This window comes from Furipterus horrens, unplaced genomic scaffold (genome assembly GCF_987537825.1).
Source record: "Furipterus horrens unplaced genomic scaffold, mFurHor1.1.pri manual_scaffold_33, whole genome shotgun sequence".
Taxonomy (NCBI): Eukaryota; Metazoa; Chordata; class Mammalia; order Chiroptera; family Furipteridae; genus Furipterus; species Furipterus horrens.
This window is the reverse complement of record NW_028327203.1, coordinates 462,441-470,487: the sequence shown is the minus strand read 5'-3', so window position 1 is coordinate 470,487 and position 8,047 is coordinate 462,441. Positions and strand designations below refer to the sequence as shown.

Here is an 8,047-nt window from a genome sequence, read left to right as displayed (position 1 = left end):
CTGCCCGGAGGAGTGGCCGAGCCAGGCAGCCGGCCCAGGGAGGCCACCTGCCTGGGAGATGTGGAGACGGTGCCCCGGAGCACAGCAGACGACACTGACCCAGAGCGCTGCCAGCCTGGTGTGTGCATGCACGTGTGCGGACAAACTCAAAGGAAGCACGAGTGAACGAGCAGGAGGCCAGGGGAAGGCCCCCCTCAGAGGCCGGGATCCCCTTTCTGCTTCCTGTCTGAGCCCGCTCACGGCAGTCGCCGCAGCCTCCTGGGCAGCCCTCAGCACAGGGCTCACGCCTGGTCCTGCCTGCGCACCTGCCTCTGCTCCTCTGCCTCTCACCGGCACCCCGTCAGCAAGCCCACTGCACCCCCGGCCCTACGCCAGGCCCCCAGGAGGTCACCGGCACGCCAACGAGGGGAAGGGAGCCGGCCAGCGGCACAACCACACGTTTTATTTACATTTTCTCATTTGTCTTCTGAAAACTCTTTTACTTTCAATAAATAACCTCAGTCTCAAAGCTTAAAGCACAGGCCCCTTGGAAAGGGGCCCCACTGTCCTCCCTCGCCAATTCCTGCCGCGTCCGCCCTGGACAAGCGTCGGCAGTCCTTCCCGCGGGGCGGCTGCCTCTCTCCTGCTCTAGGCTCTGCCCTAGGCTGTGGTGCTTGCTCTGTCAACGCGGTGTTGGCAGATGTGAAACCGCCAGAGACGTGACTCGCCGCGCACAGCCAGGCTGGACCGCGCAGACGTGTGCCGTTGCCATGGCAGCGAGGCCCAGAGAGCCACTGCTCGGGGAGGACAGACCGGCTGGCAGCTGGGAACGAAGCCCAGGCACGCCCAGCGCAGACCAGCCGACGTCCAGCCAGCAGCGAGCCAGGACAGAAACCCAGGCCACCTCTGCACCACTCCGTCCGTAGGAGGGAGCTAGGCAGCTGAAAGCTGACCTGAAGTCTGTGGCTGCTGCTAACAGACCCACCCGCATGCGTGCCGGCCCCCTTCTGGGTCGGACAGACACTCCCCACGGGGTAGGAAACATGACCAAGCGGTCACAGAATCTGAGGTCCAGGTCGGCCAGGACCCCCGTCGAGGGGCAAGAAGAAGGTACAGGGAGAGAAGAACGCGAGGGGGCCAGGGAGACTGGGCCGCGGAAGCGGATGCAGAGGCGTCCCAGAGGCCTCCTCTCCTCCGTGCCTCAGACCCTGCACCGTCACAGCCACTCCCCAGCCGCCCTCCCACCTGGACACGTCTTCGTGGGTTATGAACGGCGGACGTGGCTGCCTAGTGGGACTCTCTGATGCACGTGACGCTTCTCTCCAGCCTGGCGTGGGTCTGATAGGATCAGAGGAGCTCTGGCCCGGAGTCCAGGCAGTGAGGAGCAGCGCCCGCCCAGGGACGTGGCAGGCGGGGTGCGGGTTGTGCCCTTGAAATGCACCCGCGTTTCTCCTTCCAGTCTCCTCACAGGAAGATGAGGGCTGCTACTGTCGGCCACCCCACTTCTCAAGGACAGATCGCCACCTCATCGCAGAACAAAAAACAGAAGCTCTGAGTTTGAAAGGTGTTTTGGAATCATTTACTAGTTTCAGGAATCTTGAGTAAAATGATCCAAGCCCTTCAGCTATGAAGTGCCAGCATCACACAGGAAAGGGCCTCGGGTCCTGCGCTGGCTGGCGTGCTCGGAAAGTTCTCTCGCTTCTCTGACTGGCAGGACCAAGTAAGCAGCGATTGTTAGGGACGGAGGAACACATCGCAAAACACAAAAAGTACTTTCATTACAAAGCCAGGCCCTCCGTGAGGTCCCTGGAAGAACAGATGCAGACTGGAACTGGTTGCTTAGCAACAGGGCCAGCCGCCCTCCCCCAGGTGGCTGACCTGTCAGCCCGTGTGGGGGCAGCAGTCACTTGACTGGGGTCCAAATGCACAGATCCTCGTCGATAAGACCACCCCTCACCTCTCAGAAAGGCATCTGCCCGAGGCCTGGCCAGACCCTGCGGCACCGGGAGGCACCTCTGAACACAGATGGGTCTTCTCAGGCCAGCAGCGCAGGGCACGTGCCTTCTGCACTTCGACGGTGGGGGGGCTCTTCACACGGGGTTCCACCCGGCCAGTCCCTGCCGCCAGGGACGGGCCAGCAGCCACAGTGCGCCGGCCCCACCCCAACGGCGCCGGGTGCCTGGTCCAGCGCACATCTGACATCCCTCCTGAGGCCACCCCCCAAGCCACACGCCTTCCGTGCGTCCTGTCGGAGCCGACGCCTGTCCAAGTGCCCCCCTTGTCCACGACCTCCTTTTGTTAAAAGGCGGTCTTTCCAAGCCGTGCTTCTCACGCATCACTCAGCTCTCTGTGGTTTTAACTGCCTGCTCTGCTTTCTTCCCAGGCAGCAGAACCGCACTGTGAGTGTCTCTCCCCGGTCTCTGTGACGGGGGACAGGAAGCGCGTCTTTGTGCTAACTGGCAGGTCCCTCTGCTGCCTCTGTCCCTGGCCTCCGGCGCTCGACTCTGCCTCCTTCCTCCCCGTCAGCCCTCGTTACTCTCTCCCTCCATCCAGCACCTCCCCAGTCCCGGTTCTAAAGCAAAGACCACCAGCCTCAGAAAGTTCTTTCTCTCTGTGCAGACGGGGGGAGCGGGGGTTGTGCCCCGGACACCAGTAAGGGAGCCCAGGGACCCCGCGTCCTCCCCTCAGCACAGTGGATGCCCTTCCATGTGCACCGGCGTGTCCTGCTCCCACGCTGCCCTGGCCTCCTCAGCGTCCCCTGACCTCGGCGCTGCATGGTCAGGGCCCACCTGTGACCTTTGTTCTCCACGCAGAGGCGTGTCCATCAGTGCTGAACCCCACAGACACACCGGCCGCACCCCAAGTCTCCCCTGCAGCGCTCCAGCCCGCTGCCCCACGGGGCTCCCACAGCCCTGCTTACCAGCCCAGGACACAGCTTCACCGCGTGCGCAGCGCTGACTCTAGCCCCCTCTCCCGCCTGGTACCCTGGGACATCCCTTCTCCGTAAGCAGCCAGGGTGACAGTGACGGCCCCCTCTCAGAACCGTGCACCCCCCCCGCCACCTGCTGGCACTGCCTCTCCCAGGGCAGCCCCAGGTCGCTGAGAGCCCCGCCACCGCCCTGCTCCGCCCTCTGCCAGTCTCACCTGCCCCCTCTCCCAAGGACCCGCGCCCTCCCTGCCCCCAGCACTGCACCCCAGCTGCCACGTGCACGGCCCCTGACCCCCAGACAGTGAGCTCCAGGGGAGGGCTTTGCTCTGGACGCCTCCCACCACAAGCAAGCCCCACACCTGTCCTCAGCACAGACTGGCGGTGGCGCATCCCTCCCTGTCCTCAGCCACACCCCTGCAGAGCTGCTCCCCTCCTGCCTCCCACTCAAGCCCACTCCTGTTCCCGGATGTGGCACCGGCCAGCCTGGCCCTGCCGTCAGCCCCATGTCTGCTGCTTCCTCTGACATGCCACTCTCCCAGATCTCTGCACAGTGCACCCCCCACACGCATGCACGCACGCTCATGCACACACAGGTACACACATGATGCACATGCAGACCGGCACCACATGCTGACACTCTTCCCCACGTCAGCAGCTTCCTCTGGGACGTCACTCTCCCAGATCTCTGCACAGTGCACCCCCCACACACATGCACGCATGCTCATGCACACACAGGTACACACATGATGCACATGCAGACCGGCACCACATACTGACACTCTCTTCCCCACGTCAGCGGCTTCCTCTGGGACGTCACTCTCCCAGATCTCTGCACAGTGCACCCCCCACACACATGCACGCGCATGCACGCATGTGAACACGCACACACTGACACTCCTCCCCTCATCTGCAGGCGCTCAGAGCCCACCCCAACCAGCACAGTGCCCGGACCTCTGAGGACCGCGGCCTTTACCCTGCCCCACCGCGTCCCTCATGCACGTTTCTCTCCCCGAAGTCGCACTGAGACGCACATGCTGCGCACCGTCCTCGCCCCCACGGCCCCTGGCGGCACCTGCCCGAGGCAGCGCTGCAGTCCCATGCCTACAACGGCTGACACTCAATGACAGATGCCAGAGAACGAGGACGACGTCCCCATAAAGCACTGAAAGGATGGGGCGCAGGACCTTTTTTAAATGCGGAAGGATGGCAATGACGGCCCCTCGTGAGAGAGGCCGCCTTTCCCCCAGCGTGATGGGGCTGGGCCGAGGGCTGTCACCCATGCAGTGAATGTTCCCAGGAACCTAAGCCACAGTCGAGAGAACCCCTTCCCCTAAGACGCAGCCACGGCAACCCCCACGACTCAGGCTTCTTCAGGACTTCTTCCCAAGCGTCACTTATTCCAGCTCCGTCTTTACGGCAGCTGACCATCTGGCCATCTGGCCTGAATTTAAGGTGCCCTGTGGCTCCCCAAGGGGAAAGCGAAGGGGCAAGGGGAGAACAGGGCAGAGGCGAGGAGCAACAGGAAGAGAACGTGTCCTCAAAACGCAGGTGTGCCTGGACACAGAGGAAACATCCCCTTCAGCAGGACCGAGCAGCTGTGGTGTGACAGGGAGTCAGGTAAACCTGGGTCATCACGGTCCTTCTACCGCAGCCAGGTTGACCGCCACCCAGATCACAGGCGTCAGCAAGGACAGGCGTGCTCCTGTCTCTGCCTGAACACAGGACACAGGGAAACCCGCTACCTCCCAGTGCCTCGGCCAGCCAGGGAGTGTGTGAGGGGCCAGAGTGGTGAACTCCACACACCAGGAGCCAACCTGCAGATTTCTGATCAGCAAGTAAAACAAGCCCAAGTCCCTTAGGTCCCCTGGCTGTGGCATTGGCGGGGGCACTTGGCGGACCTGATGCAGGTCTCCACACTGAGGAGCCATGTCTGAGTGTCAGCGTCCAAGGCAGTGGAGGACAGCTGGTGGGGGATGGGGGTGGCCACTGGAAGCGAATGACAGTCACACCCAGCATTACTACACAGGCATCTGGAGGTCAGGCATTCAGTTTTTTGTAATTGGGATTCACAGTGATGCACAATGGGATGCTGTCTTAGGTGCCTGGTGCCCGTGCACTGCACACTGAGCACCTGCCTGTCTCAGACTCTGCTGGGCATGGGCTACTGGGCTTTATCACCCACCTACTTTGCAACTAAGAAGGAGGATTACTTGCTAAATACATTATGATGTGGATCAAAATATAAGAAATAAAATATACCATACTTTCAAAAATAGTTTTATCTAAATGCACACCTCCTAAGCAACTGTTCTCACCATAACCAGCATGCACGCACACGCAGAGGTAGCATGCACACAGGTAGCACACAAACACATACAGGTAGCATGCACACGCATACAGGTAGCATGCACGCACACATACAGGCAGCGCACACACATACAGGTAGCATGCACGCACACACAGGTAGCGCACACACACAGGTAGCATGCACGCACGCACACAGGTAGCGCACACACACAGGTAGCACGCACACAGGTAGCGCACACACACACATACAGGGAGCGTGCACACACGCACACACAGATAGCACACACACATACAGGGAGAGTGCACGCACACACACAGGTAGCTGTTTCACATTCAACAAGAGAAGCCATTCTAAACCAGCAATATAAAACCTCCCCGGTCCCACGCAGGCCTCCAGGCCAATGACAGCCGTGTCCTCCTTCAGCTGTGCGTCCCCCCAGCACCCGCCCTCCTCTGTCAGCAACTCTGTGGTTGGCTTTCACTCCATCACAGAAGCCACCTCTGAGATGTCATCACGTCGCAAACCTATATGCTGACAACTCCGGCTCAGAACATCCTAGTATGTACAAGGGGCTCACCACGAGCCCCTCCTCTCACAGGAGTCCCGGGACGGTGTGTTGGGCACCAAGTCAGGGCATCAACCCCTGGCCAGTGGCACCCACGGCAGGGAGACCCCGGGACGGCCTCCAGAGGCACGTGAGGGCAGCGAGAGTGCTGGTCCTGCCTCCCGGGCCAGGCCAGACAGGGCCCTCCTAGGTCCGGAAGGTCTGCTGGCTGGCTGTCTTGTGACAAGGCAGCACACTCCAGGGCTGGGAGATGCAGGACAGCACGACCCCCGTGCCTCTGCGCACCCGGGACCGCCGCCCGCCTTCCTGCCCCTGGGCCCGTGCAGCCGACTCCGTCCGCCTCCTCCAGGAGGAGTGACCGGGGAGAGGAACGAAAGAACAGGACGTACGTCACGCCAACCAACGCAGCCCTTCCGAGGCCCGTGAGTAAAGACAACACTGTCCACTCGTTTCCAGAGACAGTCGGCTCGCTGTCCAGACTCACTTTCTCCCCCCTTTTTTCTTCTTCTTGATGACACAGAGCACCTCATTCTGGAGCCACCAACGTGGAGCGGGTCCACGGCCAGCCGTCCCTCCACCGATGAGCACCATGAGCTCGGGACAGAACACAGAAGGCAGTGTCCCTGGATTCGGGAAGGAAGCAGCAGCGTGGTGACTGGGGACGGAAGTCAGAACTGGACAGGTGACCGGCACGGCGGTGAGCGGGTGGGTTTCCTGCGTGCACCTCGGCTCTGTTCTGATGGCGGTGAGTCTCAGCACGGCTCCCTGCAGGACAGGACGGGCTCAGAGAGTTGGATGGGAGAGGGGCTGTTGCAGCCAGAGGGGTGGCTCCTGGGGACCCTCCCCTCTCGTCTCCCCTCCCTGCTCCTCTCTGGACCCTGCTCCTACCCTGACACTGTAGCCATGGCCGCCGGGTCAGCTCCTGAACTGCGGAGGAAACACCCGTCTCCGGCTGGCGAGGACCTGGGAGACATGACCCCCGTGCTCTACCATGTGGGGGAAGCCGGCTCAGTTTCCCTCTTTGCCTCTCACCAGTTTGCCCTGAAAACCACCCCTTTCTGGGAAGCTTGCACACAGCACACGGGGGAGAGGAACCTAAGATCTCAGAGAAACCAGAGCTTGCAGCTGAAGGACCGGGGAAGGTGGCGGAGAGTCCAGGAGAAGACGCGCTGAGGGTGAGCGGGCCCCCCGCGGGGTGCACCCCGGAGGCCACCGTCGGCTCTCTGCCATGCTGGTGCTGAGGTCACCTCCACAGATGCTGATACAGACCTGCGCTCCTGTCATCACAGACTTAACTGGCGGTCTCCCGGCCTCTGCCGCCCGGTGGTGAGAAGACAGACCTTGGAACCCTGTATAATAAGGGAGTCGGGGCGGCACGTCCATCGGTGGCATCGTCCAAAGTCTGGAGGGAGAAAGTCCTGGGACTGGAACGGGCACAGAGCTCCGTGGGAGGAGGCCGGAGCTCCGGAGCACCAGCCTGCTGACCCGCCGCGCCCTTGATTCTATTTCCGAGAACAGGTTCATTGTTACAAATAAATCTATTTCCCGTTCACCTTTGTAGTGGTTCCCTGTGTTTCCTGTGTGAAAGACTCAATTTCTGGCCTGAAAGGTAAACCTAAGCAACAAACAGAAGCTTTCAGCCCTCGGGTGGCTGGGGGAGGGAGGTGCTGACCGCCCGCCCACCCACTCAGTCACGCCTTCCTGCCCGTCCTGCCCGCCTGCGCGCCTATCGTGAGCGGGTGGACCCAGGTGATGTCCCGTGGACATTCTAGCACGAGGGGCTGCCACAGCCTCCGGGCCAGAGAAGGAGCCGCCGTTTTGGTCAAGCCGCTGCAGCCAGCCCCACGCAGCCCCACAGACGCGGTGGCCCTGAGACACCGCTCACCAGGGGTGGAGTGGGACACCTGGGGAGCAGACTCCTGCTTCTGCCCTGGCCACAGCCTGCTCACCGCCCTGAGATGCCCAGCCGCTGCCCCTGGCCTGCCTCTGTTTCCAGGGTGTCAGAGTGTCACAGAACCCCTGGGCTGCTCTGATTGAAACAGAACCCACGGGCTGTTTAGTTAAGGGCCCGATTGCCCGCCACCAGAATAATAACTCTCAATACCAGAGTTTAGTGAGAGAAAAAAAAGAACTGTTTATTTAACAGTTATATAGATTTAGATTATTTGCGGATTTCTGCCATTAAGTCTTATGGTCCTTAAAACACCCAGAAACACATAGTTCTGCCTCCCCTACTAAACCAGGCCATTTTTAGAAAACTCAAGAT

General features: G+C 61.1%; 1 long non-coding RNA gene across 1 annotated transcript; it reads left to right on the top strand.

Moving 5' to 3' along the window:
- Positions 1 to 6,113: 6,113 nt before the first annotated feature.
- LOC149990050 (uncharacterized) lies at positions 6,114 to 7,260 on the top strand. Its single transcript, XR_016508979.1, has 3 exons — positions 6,114 to 6,486; positions 6,817 to 6,956; positions 7,071 to 7,260. It is a non-coding gene; the product is annotated as an uncharacterized LOC149990050 (long non-coding RNA).
- Positions 7,261 to 8,047: the final 787 nt, after the last annotated feature.